Here is a 17,696-nt window from a genome sequence, read left to right on the forward strand (position 1 = left end):
ATAGAATGGACCTATCCCTTCAGACCCCTGCAATTTAGCTGGTACACTATTGACATTTAAACTGAATTGAAACTTTAATTACTACCAGAAAGAAGGCCGCCAGTCCACCCACCATTAAATGTCAACTTGAATTGGAATGTATATTCTATTATCTATATTTCTATGATTTCAATAGGTTTCCTATGGAAGATTGACAGTTTAATTTATAACAATGGACAATCCCACTCAAGTCAACATTCTTTGACGTGTGGACCTCCCACAATCTTTGTGGCACCGTTTCAAAGCTGAAAACTCAACTTTATTCACATTTTAGTACATTTATCAGCCAAAACATGACACCCACCCTGCATTTAAGACTATGCTGTGTGTCAACCAATGGCAGGCACAAGATGATGTAAAATAGGGTCTAAGCTACAACATATATGAACATGAAAAAAATCTGAGTTGACACGATTTTAGATAATTAACAACAAAAACAAATATATAAATTATAAAACAGTTTGACAACCCTGTTTGTAAGCTTTGAAATGATAAACACAACCGTTATATTTTTCAGTGATGAAGACATGAATGTCTCATGGTAGTGTGGGGTATGAAAAATGGGTCAACTTTGAGAACCTCCATCTCCTGAATGTTTTGGCATTCAGGTCCAAAAAAGTCCCTTTCTGACCACTTCCAACATGGGCAAACATGTATGAAAGGTTTGGTTCAAATCAAAAGGGGAGCAGCCAGAAAGGGACTGAAATCATATGGACCGGCCCAGAAGAAAGCTGTGGTTCTCTTGACTCAAGCACACACTGACAAGGTCAGGGTCTGAAACCCGGTGTAGGTTTTATAGCTTTACTCTGAAAACACATGTCATGGTGGTGTCTACGCTTGGGCCATCCACCACAATAGGCTACTTTTTTACCACAATTATCTCTCTCTCTCTCTCTCTCTCTCTTTCTCTCTCTCTCTGTATCTGGGCCAGAGTTACGGTTATAATCAATGTTATTCTGGTTTGTCAGTCTGCTAATGGACAGTGTCTCCATTACTGCCATAATAAAAGTGTGGGGCTGGCTGGTTGAGCCGTTACCGCTGGATCCTCTAGTGTGTTTCTCACAGTAATGGGAGCCATCAACCACTCAGTAGGCAAACTATGACCGCGACCCTGTCAATGATGTATTGACCGCTCCATAAATATGTGTGTTGTCATTTCCACATTTGTGTGTTAAAGTCCATAAGCAGCACATTAGAGCTGCTGCCTATATACATAGACTTGAAATCACCAGCCACTTTAATAAATGGAACACTAGTCACTTTAATAATGTTTATATATGTTGCATTACTCATCTCATTGATATATACTGCATTCTATCTACTGTATCTTAGTCTATGCCGCTCTGACATTGCTCATCCATATATTTATATATTCTTAATTCCATTCCTTTACATAGATGTGTGTATTGAAATCAGTAGATATTACTTGTTAGATATTACTGCACTGTCAGAGCTAGAAATACAAGCATTTCGCTACACCCACAATAACATCTACTAAACACGTGTATGTGACCAATAAAATTTGATTTGATTTGACAGCCTGGGCTCACATGGCCGGGACCCAACAACGCTCGCTTACAGAGCTCCTCAAAATGCTACTCTCAAACAACACAGTCCACACAAAAAGAGGCCGCCAGTTTGCCACATACCAACCTCAATCCACAAAACACATCTTATACAAACTTCCCAAACACACACCACTGTGAAACCATGGAGAACACACAGAACACATATGTGATATGTTTTGCAGCAGAACACACACTGTCAACCGAGCCGGCACCTAGCCTATACAACAGAGGTCTGAGAGGTCTCAGCCAGTCCCAGTACAGTTCCAGTCTTTACACTGGGGAATACACCGGCTCTAAACGCTTTCACAAGAAGACGCAAAAGACACTCCAGAGCCCCTCACCTCATCTGTCAGGCAGCTGTGAGCAAACCGCTGCACCTGGCCAAGAGCAGCCTCAGAGGACACAGCAGCAGAGCAGAGTGGAGCAGAGAGAGAGGGAGGGAGAGAGAGAAACAGAGAGGAGAGAGAAAAACACAAACATAGACCCACACACACACGGGCCAAATGTGCTGTTGGACAGAGTTCTCAAAGTGGGAATGCTTTCAAATAGTCAAAGGGAGAGACCGAGAGAGGGAGGAGAAACAGGAAGAGAGAGAGGGCGAGGGAATGAGAGGAGAGGGGATATGTGCCTCACTCTTAAGAAACTCTTCTGGTTCTAATTTACACTTCTATGACCACAGCCCAGAATGAGCTCACTGTGAGGAGAGAACAACAACACAGAGGAAAAACAGAACAGCCATGGAGAAAGAGAATAAAGACAGAAAGAGAGAGAGAGAGAGAGAGAGAGAGCAGGAGGGTGGAGGAGGGGGCAGATGTTACATGTTAGTTATTATGTGTGTTATTTATGGGGATGCTTTGAGGGCATAGTGCTCATAATGTGTACCAGTCAATAAAACAGTGTCAAACTCAAAAGACTGGAAAACATGGTTAGAGGGGGTACGGAAAATGGACAAACAGAGAAAGGGAGAGAGAGGGGGATGGATAAGGGGTTGGGGGGCTCTAGAGAGGGAGAGAGAGATTGAGAATTGAGAGATGTGGTGAAGTGTTTCACAGACGGAGACGATTAGCGGTGGTTCTGGAATGTGAGGGTCAGAGAACTGGGCTCTGTTGGGACCTGCTCTGTAAACAGGACCTCGCCTCGTCCAGCAGAATACCCCCAGAACACACACAAACAACCCACAAAACACCACATGGACTAACACGCAACCAAACAAGCCACATAAAAACTCAAACTACCCACAAAAACCTCAACCAACCATAGCTAACCAAATAAACCACCCTGGGTAACAAAAGAAACCACAGCAAACTAAACAACCCATAGACAGGCACTGAACAAACACACAGACAGACCCAAACTAACAGCTTCACTAAACAGTACTAGTATATTATTAACACATGAATATCAATACTAGACTGTAACATAGCCTACTACTCAACAAGGCATCAACCAACATTTTAGGTGACAGTCACTATATAGGATACCATGGGTGCTGAGTGACCAGTGACCACTGGATCTCTTGAGGGGTGACCCCAACCAACCACCCACTTGGCCTGCTGTCCTGGGCAGGGGAGGGGACAGTCACTGGGGCGGAGAGGAGAACGCTCCCCTACTACCCTCCAGGGGTGGTCCGTCTCTCTTCAGCCAGGCAGGCCTCTAGGGCCAGTGCCAGGGCCTCTGGTCCTCAACTTCAGGTCTAAGCTGCTCGTTTATCCAGAAGTCAATCTACTGCTACTGGTGTAGTGAATCATTACATACAGAGGTGCTGTTACTCTAACTTTAGTAAACCCTGCTGTAATCCCTAATAATAGCACTGTAACTGGTAGATGTGTCTACTACACAGAGCTGGACTTCTATTCCCTGAAGACTGATCTTAGACAATGTGTCCTGGCCACAGCATAGTGTGTATGTGATCTCTATCTGGGTTGTGTCAGTGAGAGTCACAGAGCAGGACCAGACGTCTTTTGTGTTTCACCTGACATTTAAGGACAAAGAGTCTTTGTATAAAATAGTAGTTGGGTGTGCAACACACACGGACACACACACGGACACACACCCACTATACAGGGGTGAGCCAGGTAAGTCTCAAGACAGGAGCTGAAGTCATTGGCACCTGGGCTGTGATTATGACTAGTAAACCACCATCCTCCTGATTAGAGCGACTGTGTGTGTGTGTGTGTGTGTGTGTGTGTGTGTGTGTGTGTGTGTGTGTGTGTGTGTGTGTGTGTGTGTGTGTGTGTGTGTGTGTGTGTGTGTGTGTGTGGATGAGCACTACGGTGTCCTTTCTCCCAGCTTTTACTTGTTGGGCTGATCCAGGTGGTACAGGATGGGGGGGGGGGGACGTTGCTGTCCCCTCTCCTAAATTGTCTGGATTGTTCTAACTGGGTGCACTGCTCACTGTTTTGTCTGCCATGATGCCTACACAAAAAGACTGATCATCAAGGGACAAAGCCTGGGGAAAAAAAACAGCCCATGGCATCTCACTGACTATCTGATATCAGCAGCATCTGCTGCAGCTGGACTCACATACACACACAACCAGAATGTTATTTACTGTACACATAATCACTAACATAATCACTCCATACACGGTCTATCTGTCCATAGGCAGCAACACTATCTGTCCATAGTTCCCACGAAACAACAGAGCTAACTCAAAAAACAAGTCAGGAGGAAGAGATGAAAGACTGCAGCTAATTTCCAAGCCTCTGAACCCCCCTCCCTCCCACCCACTATCGGTAGTGCTGTCTCTAGTTTCCAGGCTGTGTAACTGTCACTGTAGCTGTCGTCAGGTCCAGACACGCTTCCCCCCTAGCCTCTCTGTTCTAACCACACTCCACTGACTTCTTCCTGCAGCACTGCAGCCGTGCTCTGGAGCTAAGGGTATGTGTGGCGAGGGATGGCTGACTGAGAGTAGGGGAACATAAAGGGGCCTGCCTGCCGGTCTCGGTGGTATGTATGTAAAGGGGTTTGGTGGTCTGTGGCTTAGCGTGAAGGTAAGGGTGTGTGTGGTTCAGGCTGGGTGGCTGGAGAGGCGGCTGTCAGTCTGCAGTGTGACAGTAAGGGTGGGGGGAGTGCTCTGTCTGCTTGTCTGTGGTATATGATATGTGCAGTGAGGACTGGGCTGTCAGACTGTTTGGTTTAGTGGTTTGTCTGTGGTTGGAAGAGCTTCAGACAGCCAGACAGAAGAGGGTTGGGGCTGAGGTGGATAAAGGGGGATCTGGCAGGTAAGATGTGTCAGGAGGATAGGATGATGGGGTAGATAGGGGGCCATGCTGGGAGGGCACTAGGAGGGGGGCTGTCTGAAAGCCAACATGGAGGAGCAGGGGGTAGAAGGAGGACTCATTTGTTTTGACAGACAGGGAATGGGGGGTTGGGGGGGAACCAGAGACTGCAGACCAACACACAATGGGACTAGGCTTTACCCTTCACTCTTAACACCGATTATATGGAAAAACTCACTTCACCAAAGGAATTTGTAGCAATTTGGGTGTGGGAGATACCCCAAGCTGACCTCTGACCCCTACAGTGGATCCTTACCTACAGAGGAGAAAGCCACTGCTCCCACTCCCCACCCTGCCTCACCCAGCCGGGGGCTGTTTCAGGCCAATGGGCGTGATCAACCCATCAGTGAGGCTGAATTTCTGAATTTTATTTAGAGGCTCCTATCTAGGCGGTGTAGAGAATTGTTTGTAGTTTTAAATGTAATTTCCTGCAATTCTAGGCATTTTGCCATAGCTAATTCCGTGTTCTTTTGCTTAAACATAATAGCAAAACCAATACTGACATATTCATGTTTTGGGAATTTTCTATTCTCCATGACTGTCTACCTTTCATTTTGGTGATTGTTAGTTCTCAAAAATTACAGTACCGTAAAACTTCAATTAAAAGCAGTCTCAAATAGCCACGTTTTGAGAGAGAGAGAGAGAGTGAGAGAGAGAGAGAGAGAGAGGCATACTATGATAAAAGAAATGTGACAGTGTGTAACTGATAACATATTTGTGTCGGAAATTAAGAAAATGATTACAATTCTGGAAGTAAATACTGGAATTAAACAATTAACTATGCAAAATAGCAAAAGCTGTGTGCAATTACAGAAATAGACACCTGACTCAAATAGAAGCCTCTCTCTAATACGTTTTACGGTATTTAAAAATATATACATCCATTGTCTTTTCTACTTTATATGTGGCTTTAGTCATTTAAGTTTACACTGAAAGGGTTTTTCCAACCAGATAATTATTATTTTTTATTTACACTATTTGGACCGAAAAAGCACTTATGCGGCCCCCCCAGACGAGAGAAAGAGGAAAAGAACAGTTATGAGCTGAACATAACAGTATGTCAGTTGAAGGGACCCATCTGTAGTAGGTGACCCATCTGTGGTTTGTGACGACTATGATTTCCCATTGTAGTCAATTCAATTGCAGAAATTTTAGTACCGATTTTCCAGTAATTCCAATTTGGTAACAGAATTATGAGTTTTAATCACTTAATAATTAATAAACTTTATCAGTACAAACTAGAGGTCGACCGATTATGATTTGTCAACGCCGATGCCGATAACGATTATTGGAGGACCAAAAAAAGCCGCTACCGATTAATCGGCCAATTTTTTTTTTTTTGTAATAATGACAATTACAATAATACTGAATGAACACTTATTTTAACTTAATATAATACATCAATAAAATCAATTTAGCCTCAAATAAATAATGAAACATGTTCAATTTGGTTTAAATAATGCAAAAACAAAGTGTTGGAGAAGAAAGTAAAAGTGCAATATGTGCCATGTAAAAAAGCTAACATTTAAGTTCCTTGCTCAGAACATGAGAACATGTGAAAGCTGGTGGTTCCTTTTAACATGAGTCTTCAATATTCCCAGGTAAGAAGTTTTAGGTTGTAGTTATTACAGGAATTATAGGACTATTTCTCTCTATACCATTTGTATTTCATATACCTTTGACTATTGGATATTCTTATAGGCACTTTAGTATTGCCAGTGTAACAGTATAGCTTCCGTCCCTCTCCTTGCTCCTACCTGGGCTTGAACCAGGAACACATCATCAACAGCCATCCTCGAAGCATCGTTACCCATCGCTCCATAAAAGCCGCGGCCATTGCAGAGCAAGGGGAACAACTACTCCAAGTCTCAGAGCGAGTGATGTCACCGACTGAAACGCTATTAGCGCGCACCCCGCTAACTAGCTAGCCATTTCACATCGGTTACACCAGACTAATCTCGGGAGTTGATAGGCTTGAAGTCATAAACAGCACAATGCTTGAAGCATTGCGAAGAGCTGCTGGAAAACACACGAAAGTGCTGTTTGAATGAATGCTTACGAGCCTGCTGGTGCCTACCATCGCTCAGTCAGACTGCTCTATCAAATCATAGACTTAATTATAACATAATAACACACAGAAATACGAGCCTTTGGTCGTTAAAATGGTCGAATCCGGAAACTATCATTTCGAAAACAAAACGTTTATTCTTTCAGTGAAATACGGAACCGTTCCGTATTTTATCTAACGGATGGCATCCCTAAGTCTAAATATTGCTGTTACATTGTACAACCTTCAATGTTATGTCATAAATATGCACAATTCTGGCAAATTAATTACGGCCTTTGTTAGGAATAAATGGACTTCACACAGTTCGCAATGAGCCAGGCGGCCCAAACTGCTGCATATACCTTGACTGCTTGCACGGAACGCAAGAGAAGTGACACAATTTCCCTAGTTATAAGAAATTCATGTTAGCAGGCAATATTAACTAAATATGCAGGTTTAAAAATATATACTTGTGTATTGATTTTAAAGAAAGGCATTGATGTTTATGGTTAGGTACATTGGTGCAACGACAGTGCTTTTTTTCGCAAATGCGCATGTTAAATCATCACCCATTTGTCGAAGTAGGCTGTGATTCAATGAGTAATTAACAGGCACCGCATCGATTATATGCAACGCAGGACACGGTAGATAAACTAGTAATATCATCAACCATGTGTAGTTAACTAGTGATTATGTTAAGATTGATTGTTTTTTATAAGATAAGTTTAATGCTAGCTAGCAACTTACCTTGGCTTCTTGCTGCCCTCGCGTAACAGGTAGTCAGCCTGCCATGCAGGCTCCTCGTGGAGTGCAATGTAAGGCAGGTGGTTAGAGCGTTGGACTAGTAACCGAAAGGTTGCAAAAACGAATCCCCGAGCTGACAAGGTAAAAATCTGTCGTTCTGCCCCTGAACAAGGCAGTTAACCCACCGTTCCTAGGCCGTCATTGAAAATAAGAATGTGTTCTTAACTGACTTGCCTAGTTAAATAAAAATACAAAAATTAAATACAAAAAAATAGTTAATTTAAAAAAATTTAAAAATTAAAAAATAAATAACTAAAATAATTCTAAAAAATAAATCGGCAAATCGGTGTCCAAAAATACCGATTACCAATTGTTATGAAAACATGAAATCGGCCCTAATTAATCGGCCATTCCGATTAATCAGTCGACCTCTAGTAAAAACACTATAACTAACTGGTAGGTCTACCTTTACCTATTACTTCTGTGAACTTTCATTATCCTCACTCCTCATTAGGGAGAGAAATTTGAAAATATCTGAAAGATAATGTGTGTTTTTTATAACGGAATTACAAGGCACAAGGCAATGTTTCTTAAACTTACTGGAGGCAAATAATTTCTCCAAAACGAATTATAAGTGCTGATATTAGTTGGCAGGGGTCTTTACTTCAATACTGATGCATTTCTAATACCTTGTCAGATTTTTCCTGCTAGATGTTGTCTAAGATCCTTTCTCCATCTGTTTGACCACAAATCAATTTTTAGGATGGAAAATAATTGGAAAATGTATATATGGCTTAATTTCTCAAAAATATAGACTCTTAGTTTTGATTTGACATGCTCCTATGAACTTAACATGTTGGTGCTCATGGCTCCTTTTAGATGGAAATGCCCTACAGCAACTGGGTAAAGAGCAGTATCACTTTTTCCTTCAGCTAATCGTTTGATCAGGTTTATTTTATTGGAAGCTGCATCTGTCAACGTCAGAATATTGCCATGTTCCCATGTAATGACTTCATCATGTATTCCATTAGGGCTAAAAACATTGAGTGAAAATGCATCAGTGAATTTGTAAACAGAGGCACATGCACGCAAGCGCATACTGTTCAACATGACCATGCAAGAGCACTAAAAACACAGAGACAAACTCACACGCACGGTTACAAACACAGGCCCAGAGCGAGAGGACTGCTTAAAATATTCCTGACGCAGTGGCATGCTGCAGCATGCTGGCCCTCTCACTGTCTCACTTGACAGCTTTCCCTGCCAGCTGAACAGAAACACAAGCCCATTTACACAAACATACTGTATGCCCAAGAAAACACACACACACGCACACAGATGCACACTTCACCACGCGTCCTGCCCTCTTCTGGGACACCTTCCATCCCAAAATGGTTGAAGCAAGGAGAAGAAACAGCGGGAAAGCGAGCGGAGATAAGCAGGAAGGAAGTGGACCTTTGAACTCACTCTGAGGTTAATGCTATCCCTACCCTAAACCCTATCCCCTATCCTTAATCTAACCCTAACCATAACCCTTACCTAACCCTAACCCTTTTAAATGTAAACGTCAATGGGGTAGGGACGTCCCAAGGATCCCAGATAGCAAGGACCATTTCTCTGATCACTCCGGGAGAAATAGGCCTTCCTCTCTGGCGAGCTACCTCACGTCTTCTTACCCTCCTACAAACAGACACACACACACACACTCAGTCGCACACACACACACACACACACACACACACACACACACACACAAACACACACACACACACACACACACACACACACACACACACACACACACACACACTCACTCAGTCCTACACACACACACACTCAGTCCAACACACAACTAGTAATCAATCGTCTCTGTGGTCTCTACCGGTCACTGTCTCTCAGAGAGAGCTTAAAAACTTATTTGGGCTAGGGGGCAGTATTCGGAAGTTTGGATGAGTGAGGTGGCCAAAGTAAACTGCCTGTTACTCAAGCCCAGAAGTTAGGATATGCATATGTGTAGTATTGGATAGAAAACACTCTAAAGTTTCCAAAACTGTTAACCTGTTGGGTCTAGGGAGCAGTATTGAGAATTTTGAAAAGAATATGTGCCCATTTTTAACTGCCTCCTACACCAACTCAGAAGCTAGAATATACATATTATTGTTCAGGTTTGGATAGAAAACACTCTGAATTTTCTAAAACTGTTTGAATGGTGTCTGTAAGTATAACAGAACTCATATGGCAGTCAAAACCCTGAGACAAATTCTGACAGGAAGTGGATACCTGATGTGTTGAATTACCTTTAAGCCTATGCCATTGAAACACACAGGGGCTTATTAATTGTTGAGCACTTCCTATGGCTTCCACTAGATGTCACCAGTCTTTACAAAGTGTTTTGAGTCTTATACTGTGAGATCTGACCGAACAAGAGCCTTGGAACGGTGGTGGCCGATTAGACTCTGGCGCGCGAGTTCATGTTGGGTACTCTCGTTCCAATACGTTTTAAAAGAGAATGCAATCGTCCGCCTTGAATATTATTCATGTTCTGGTTAAAAAAGGCACTAATGATTTATGCTATACAACGTTTGACATGTTTGAACGAACGTAAATATTTTTTCCCCCCTCGTTCATGAAGAGAAGTCCGGGGGGCATAGATCATGTGCTAACAACACAGAGCTTTTTGGACATAAATTATGAGCTTTTTCGAACAAAACTACATTTGTTATGGACCTGGGATTCCTGGAAGTGACATCTGATGAAGAGAATCAAAGGTAATGGATTATTTACATAGTATTTTCGATTTTAGATCTCTCCAACATGGCGGTTAGTTCGTTTTTCTGGGCGCAGTGCTCAGATTATTGCAAAGTGTGATTTCCCAGTAAGGTTATTTTTAAATCTGGCAATTCGGTTGCGTTCAAGAGATGTAAATCTATAATTCTTTGAATGACAATATAATATTTTACCAATGTTTTCGAATAGTAATTATTTAATTTGTTGTGTTGATTGACTGGCGGTTATTGGAGGGAAACGATTTCCTCAACATCAACGCCATAGTAAAACGCTGTTTTTGGATATAAATATGAACTTGATAGAACAAAAAATGCATGTATTGTCTAACATAATGTCCTAGGAGTGTCATCTGATGGAGATTGTCAAAGGTTAGTGCATAATTTTAGCTGGTTTTCTGCTTTTGGTGACGCCTGTCTTTGAATTGACAAAACATTACACACAGCTATTGTCAATGTACTCTCCTAACATAATCTAACTTTATGCTTTCGCCGTAAAGCCTTTTTGAAATCGGACAACGTGGTTAGATTAAGGAGATGTTAATCTTTCAAAGGGTGTAAGATAGTTGTATGTTTGAGAAATTTGAATTATGACATTTAATTGTTTTCAAATTTGGCGCTCTTGATATTTCACCTGTTGTTGATAGGGTGTACCAGGGGTGGGACGCTTGCGTCCCACATAGCCCATAGAGGTTAAAATAATGTCTGTGAGTATAACAGAACTGATATGGCAGGCGAAAACCCAAGGACAATCCATCCAGAATTTTCTTTTTTTCAGCTCACCCCTGATTACTATGGCTGTCAATGGGAATATAAAAGGAATACCTTCCAGATTGCAGTTCCTAGGGCTTCCACTAGATGTCAACAGTCTTTAGAAAGAGTTTCAGGCTTGTTTTTTGAAAAATGAGCTAGAATTTGTAGTTTTAGTAAGTGGCTCCCATTTTGGCTGTAGTGTTTGTTGCGCGTTCCGGTGAGGGCGCGTACTTCGTTATTTATCTCCGGTAATGGTCTCCGGTATTCCCCGTCTTAAATTTGATCGTTTATTTACATATTAGGGTACCTGAGGATTGATTAGGAATGTTGTTTGATATGTTTGGAAGAAGTTTATTGGTAATTTACGGGATTCATTTGTATGCATTTTGAACGAGGGAAACCGGTGGATTACTGAGTCAAGCACACCAATGAAACTGACTCTTTTGGGATATAAAGAAGGACTTTATTGAACAAAAAGACCATTTGTTATGTAGCTGGGACCCTTCTGATTGCAACCAGATGAAATCTTCAAAGGTAAGTGATTTATTTTATCGCTTTTTCTGACTTTCGTGACGCCTCTGCTTGGTTGGAAATGTAAGTAATGCTTTTGTGTGCTGTCCTCAGATAATCGCATGGTGTGCTTTCGCCGTAAAGCCTTTTTGAAATCTGATGAAGCGGCTGGATTAACAAGAAGTTAAGCTTTTAAATGATGTATGACACTTGTATTTTCAAGAATGTTTAATATTACGATTTTTGTAATTTGAATTTCGCGCTCTGCAATTTCACCGGATGTTGTCGAGGTGAGACGCTAGCGTCCCAATGATCCGTAAGAAGTTTTAAGTGCTATTCAAAAACATTTGACCCAGCTTACTCGAGGCAGCCAAATCCATGCTCTAATTTTGCTATTGATTTGGGTCTAATTTCATCTATGAATCTTTATCCTGAGCAAATATGAATGACTGTGTGGTCACTGTAATTGATGGTTTTCACAAACTACTCAAGACTTCAGATCACCTTCCAATTACTTTTAAGGGCCCAAATAACTGTGATGACAGAGTGAGGACCACCTGTGCTGGAGAGAGAGACAGGCAGCCAGGCAAGCTGGTCTCAGCTGTATAGGAGGCAGGCAAGCTGGTCTCAGCCTGCCCACAGGTAGGTCAATGACTGACCCCTCACCTCTGACCCTGCCTATGCTGCTGGACGCCGTGTCTCTAGCATAGCATGGCCTCAGGACATGGATTCTGTTCAGACCTGAGCTCTTCTTTTGAAATCTCAATAATGTGTGCAGGAGGAATGCACACACACAGATTGAGACATCCGTATGCTTGAGAGACATACTGACACAGTAGAAAAATGATCTCTCTGTGAAACATCAATCATCCCACTTAGACTTATTTTTGATCTGGGGACAGTATTACCTGGTCTCACTCACACACACACACACACACACACACACACACACACACACACACACACACACACACACACACACACACACACACACACACACACACACACACACACACACACACACACACACACACACACACACACACACACACACGTATTTAAGTCAAATTATGAAGTGATCCTGGTTTTAGGCTCTGATTAACAGTCATTCATAACACCATACCACCGTGTTAATAACAGTCATTCATAATGCCAACCACCGTGTTAATAACAGTCATTCATAACACCATACCACCGTGTTAATAACAGTCATTCATAATGCCATACCACCATGTTAATAACAGTCATTCATAATGCCAACCACCATGTTAATAACAGTCATTCATAACACCATACCACCGTGTTAATAACAGTCATTCATAATGCCATACCACCATGTTAATAACAGTCATTCATAATGCCATACCACCGTGTTAATAACAGTCATTCATAACGCCATACCACCGTGTTAATAACAGTCATTCATAATGTCATACCACCGTGTTAATAACAGTCATTCATAATGCCATACCACCGTGTTAATAACAGTCATTCATAATGCCATACCACCCTGTTAATAACAGTCATTCATAACACCATACCACCGTGTTTATAACAGTCATTCATAATGCCATACCACCGTGTTTATAATAGTCATTCATAATGCCATACCACCGTGTTAATAACAGTCATTCATAATGCCATACCACCGTGTTAATAACAGTCATTCATAATGCCATACCACCGTGTTAATAACAGTCATTCATAATGCCATACCACCGTGTTAATAACAGTCATTCATAATGCCATACCACCGTGTTAATAACAGTCATTCATAATGCCATACCACTGTGTTAATAACAGTCATTCATAATGCCATACCACAGTGTTAACGTGTTTACTTCACTGCAGTAAACACTTAGAAGGAAAGTACTGTCTGAGACAGAAGGGACCACACTGAGCAAAGAAGTGGATTCACTCCTAACTTATAAGGCCATTAGAATGCGATGCCTTGGGGGAATTCCAGAGTGACAGTAATAAATGAGTCCCTTGACGGGGCAGATAACGAGGGGTCAACAGCCTGAGGAATCTGCTGCTGACATTTAGGGAAAATTAGGATGGAACTCCCTGAGACAAGGCATACTGTTGGAGAGGAGACAACTAGAGATACGACATACTGTTGGAGAGGAGACAACTAGAGACAAGGCATACTGTTGGAGAGGAGACAACTAGAGACAAGGCATACTGTTGGAGAGGAGACAACTAGAGACACGACATACTGTTGGAGAGGAGACAACTAGAGACAAGGCATACTGTTGGAGAGGAGACAACTAGAGACAAGGCATACTGTTGGAGAGGAGACAACTAGAGACACGGCATACTGTTGGAAAGGAGACAACTAGAGACAAGGCATACTGTTGGAGAGGAGACAACTAGAGACAAGGCATACTGTTGGAGAGGAGACAACTAGAGACACGACATACTGTTGGAGAGGAGACAACTAGAGACAAGGCATACTGTTGGAGAGGAGACAACTAGAGACACGACATACTGTTGGAGAGGAGACAACTAGAGACAAGGCATACTGTTGGAGAGGAGACAACTAGAGACAAGGCATACTGTTGGAGAGGAGACAACTAGAGACACGACATACTGTTGGAGAGGAGACAACTAGAGACAAGGCATACTGTTGGAGTTGAGACAACTAGAGACAAGGCATACTGTTGGAGAGGAGACAACTAGAGACACGACATACTGTTGGAGAGGAGACAACTAGAGACACGACATACTGTTGGAGAGGAGACAACTAGAGACAAGGCATACTGTTGGAGTTGAGACAACTAGAGACAAGGCATACTGTTGGAGAGGAGACAACTAGAGACACGACATACTGTTGGAGAGGAGACAACTAGAGACACGACATACTGTTGGAGAGGAGACAACTAGAGACAAGGCATACTGTTGGAGAGGAGACAACTAGAGACAAGGCATACTGTTGGAGAGGAGACAACTAGAGACACGACATACTGTTGGAGTTGAGACAGAGACAACTAGAGACAAGGCATACTGTTGGAGAGGAGACAACTAGAGACAAGGCATACTGTTGGAGAGGAGACAACTAGAGACACGACATACTGTTGGAGTTGAGACAGAGACAACTAGAGACAAGGCATACTGTTGGAGAGGAGACAACTAGAGACACGACATACTGTTGGAGTTGAGACAGAGACAACTAGAGACAAGCCATACTGTTGGAGAGGAGACAACTAGAGACACGACATACTGTTGGAGTTGAGACAGAGACAACTAGAGACAAGGCATACTGTTGGAGAGGAGACAACTAGAGACACGACATACTGTTGGAGTTGAGACAGAGACAACTAGAGACAAGGCATACTGTTGGAGTTGAGACAGAGACAACTAGAGACAAGGAATACTGTTGGAGTTGAGACAGAGACAACTAGAGACACGACATACTGTTGGAGTTGAGACAGAGACAACTAGAGACACGACATACTGTTGGAGTTGAGACAGAGACAACTAGAGACACGGCATACTGTTGGAGTTGAGACAGAGACAACTAGAGACAAGGCATACTGTTGGAGTTGAGACAGAGACAACTAGAGACACGACATACTGTTGGAGTTGAGACAGAGACAACTAGAGACACGACATACTGTTGGAGTTGAGACAGAGACAACTAGAGACACGACATACTGTTGGAGTTGAGACAGAGACAACTAGACACAAGGCATACTGTTAATTCACAATATAGCTGATGATAGTGATGCCAATCATATCTATCAGGAAAGAACCAAAAGTACATTATAATTTTCATTTATTTAATTTAACCTTTATTTAACTAGGCAAGTCATTTAAGAACAAATTCTTATTTACAATGACGGCCTACGAAAAGGCAAAACACCTCCTACAGGGACGGGGGCTGGGATTTTTTAAATAAAGAAATAAAAATAAATAACATATGAATATAAGACAAACATTACGACAAGAGAGACAACACAAAACTACATAAAGAGAGACCTAAGACAACAACATAGCAAGGCAGCAACACATGACAACACAGCATGGTAGCAACACAACATGGTAGCAGCACAAAACATGGTACAAACATTATTGGGCACAGACAACAGCACAAAGGGAAAGAAGGTAGAAACAACAATACATCACACAAAGCAGTCACAACTGTCAGTAAGATTGTCCATGATTGAGTCTTTGAATGAAGAGATTGAGATAAAACGGTCCAGTTTGAGTGTTTGTTGCAGCTCGTTCCAGCCGCTAGCTGCAGCGAACTCAAAAGAGGAGCGACCCAGGGATGTGTGTGCTTTGGGGACCTTTAACAGAATGTGACTGGCAGAACGGGTGTTGTATGTGGAGGATGAGGGCTGCTGTAGATATCTCAGATAGGGGGGAGTGAGGCCTCAGAGGGTTTTATAAATAAGCATCAACCAGTGGGTCTTGCATCGGGTATACATAGATGAACAGTTTAGAGTATAGAGTGGCAGTGATGTGTCCTATAAGGAGCATTGGTGGCAAAGCCGAATGGTAAAGAACATCTAGCCGCTCGAGAGCACCCTTACCTGCTGATCTATAAACTATGTATCCGTAATCTAGTATGGGTAGTGGTCATTTGAATCAGGGTTAGTTTGGCAGCTGGGGTGAAAGAGGAGCGATTACGATAGAGGAAACCAAGTCTAGACTTAACTTTAACCTGCAGATTTGATATGTGCTGAGAGAAGGACAGTGTACTGTCTAGCCATACTCCCAAGTACTTGTATGAGGTGACTACCTCAAGCTCTAAACCCTCAGAGGTAGTCATAACCCCTGTGGGAAGAGGGGCATTCCTCTTCCCCAACCACATTACCTTTGTTTTGGAGGTGTTCAGAACAAGGTAAGGGTAGAGAAAGCTTGTTGGACACTAAGAAAGCTTTGTTGTAGAGCATTTAACACAAAATCCGGGGAGGGGCCAGCTGAGTATAAGACTGTATTATCTGCATATAAATGGATGAGAGAACTTCCTACTGCCTACTTCCTACTAAATTAACAAGGCTGATGCCAGAAGAGGGTGATACCAGAGGTGATGGTGGTGAATGGGGGAAGATGATGATACCAGAGGTGATGGTGGTGAATGGGGAAGATGATGATACCAGAGGTGATGGTGGTGAATGGGGGAAGATGATGATACCAGAGGTGATGGTGGTGAATGGGGGAAGGGGATGATACCAGAGGTGATGGTGGTGAATGGGGAAGAGGATGATACCAGAGGTGATGGTGGTGAATGGGGGAAGAGGATGATACCAGAGGTGATGGTGGTGAATGGGGGAAGAGGATGATACCAGAGGTGATGGTGGTGAATGGGGGAAGAGGATGATACCAGAGATGATGGTGGTGAATGGGGGAAGATGACGATACCAGAGATGATGGTGGTGAATGGGGGAAGATGACGATACCAGAGATGATGGTGGTGAATGGGGGAAGATGACGATACCAGAGATGATGGTGTTGAATGGGGGAAGATGACGATAGAGGTGATGGTGGTGAATGGGGGAAGAGGATGATACCAGAGGTGATGGTGGTGAATGGGGGAAGAGGATGATACCAGAGATGATGGTAGTGAATTGTGGAAGATAATGGCAAGCATGCCATGCTGCCCTTTGTCTTGAGAGACTTTAAAAAGACACTTTCTAAATCTCTCACTTCCTCTCACTCATGTTCTTTCAAGCATGCAACCCGGTGATTGAGTCAATCCTAGTGTTGAAATGCAACCAGCAGTCAGGGATAAGGAAAGTCAACACCAGCCCACGTGTTCTCATTAGGCGGAGCTAAGAAGAACTGAAGAAGTATATTTCCTTCCCATCTTCTGACTCTGGGCCAGTCAGTCTCTGTCTGGCACTTTCCAGCCACTTCCTAAACACTTAGGTGAGTGTCAAGCATGCTACCTAGCAGAGGAGGAGGCAATAGCATACCTGCAGGCAAGGAGGAATAACAGGCTGTACGGTGAGAGTGAACCTGT

The 17,696-nt window shown here is 42.7% G+C and overlaps 1 pseudogene across 1 annotated transcript in view; it reads right to left on the reverse strand.

Annotated features, from left to right (window-relative positions):
• The window catches only part of LOC106606828 (phospholipid phosphatase 3-like), a 34,329-nt pseudogene that overhangs the window by 14,172 nt on the left and 2,461 nt on the right, over positions 1–17,696 (reverse strand). The window lies entirely within an intron of this gene.

This window comes from Salmo salar, chromosome ssa06 (genome assembly GCF_905237065.1).
Source record: "Salmo salar chromosome ssa06, Ssal_v3.1, whole genome shotgun sequence".
NCBI lineage: Eukaryota > Metazoa > Chordata > Actinopteri > Salmoniformes > Salmonidae > Salmo > Salmo salar.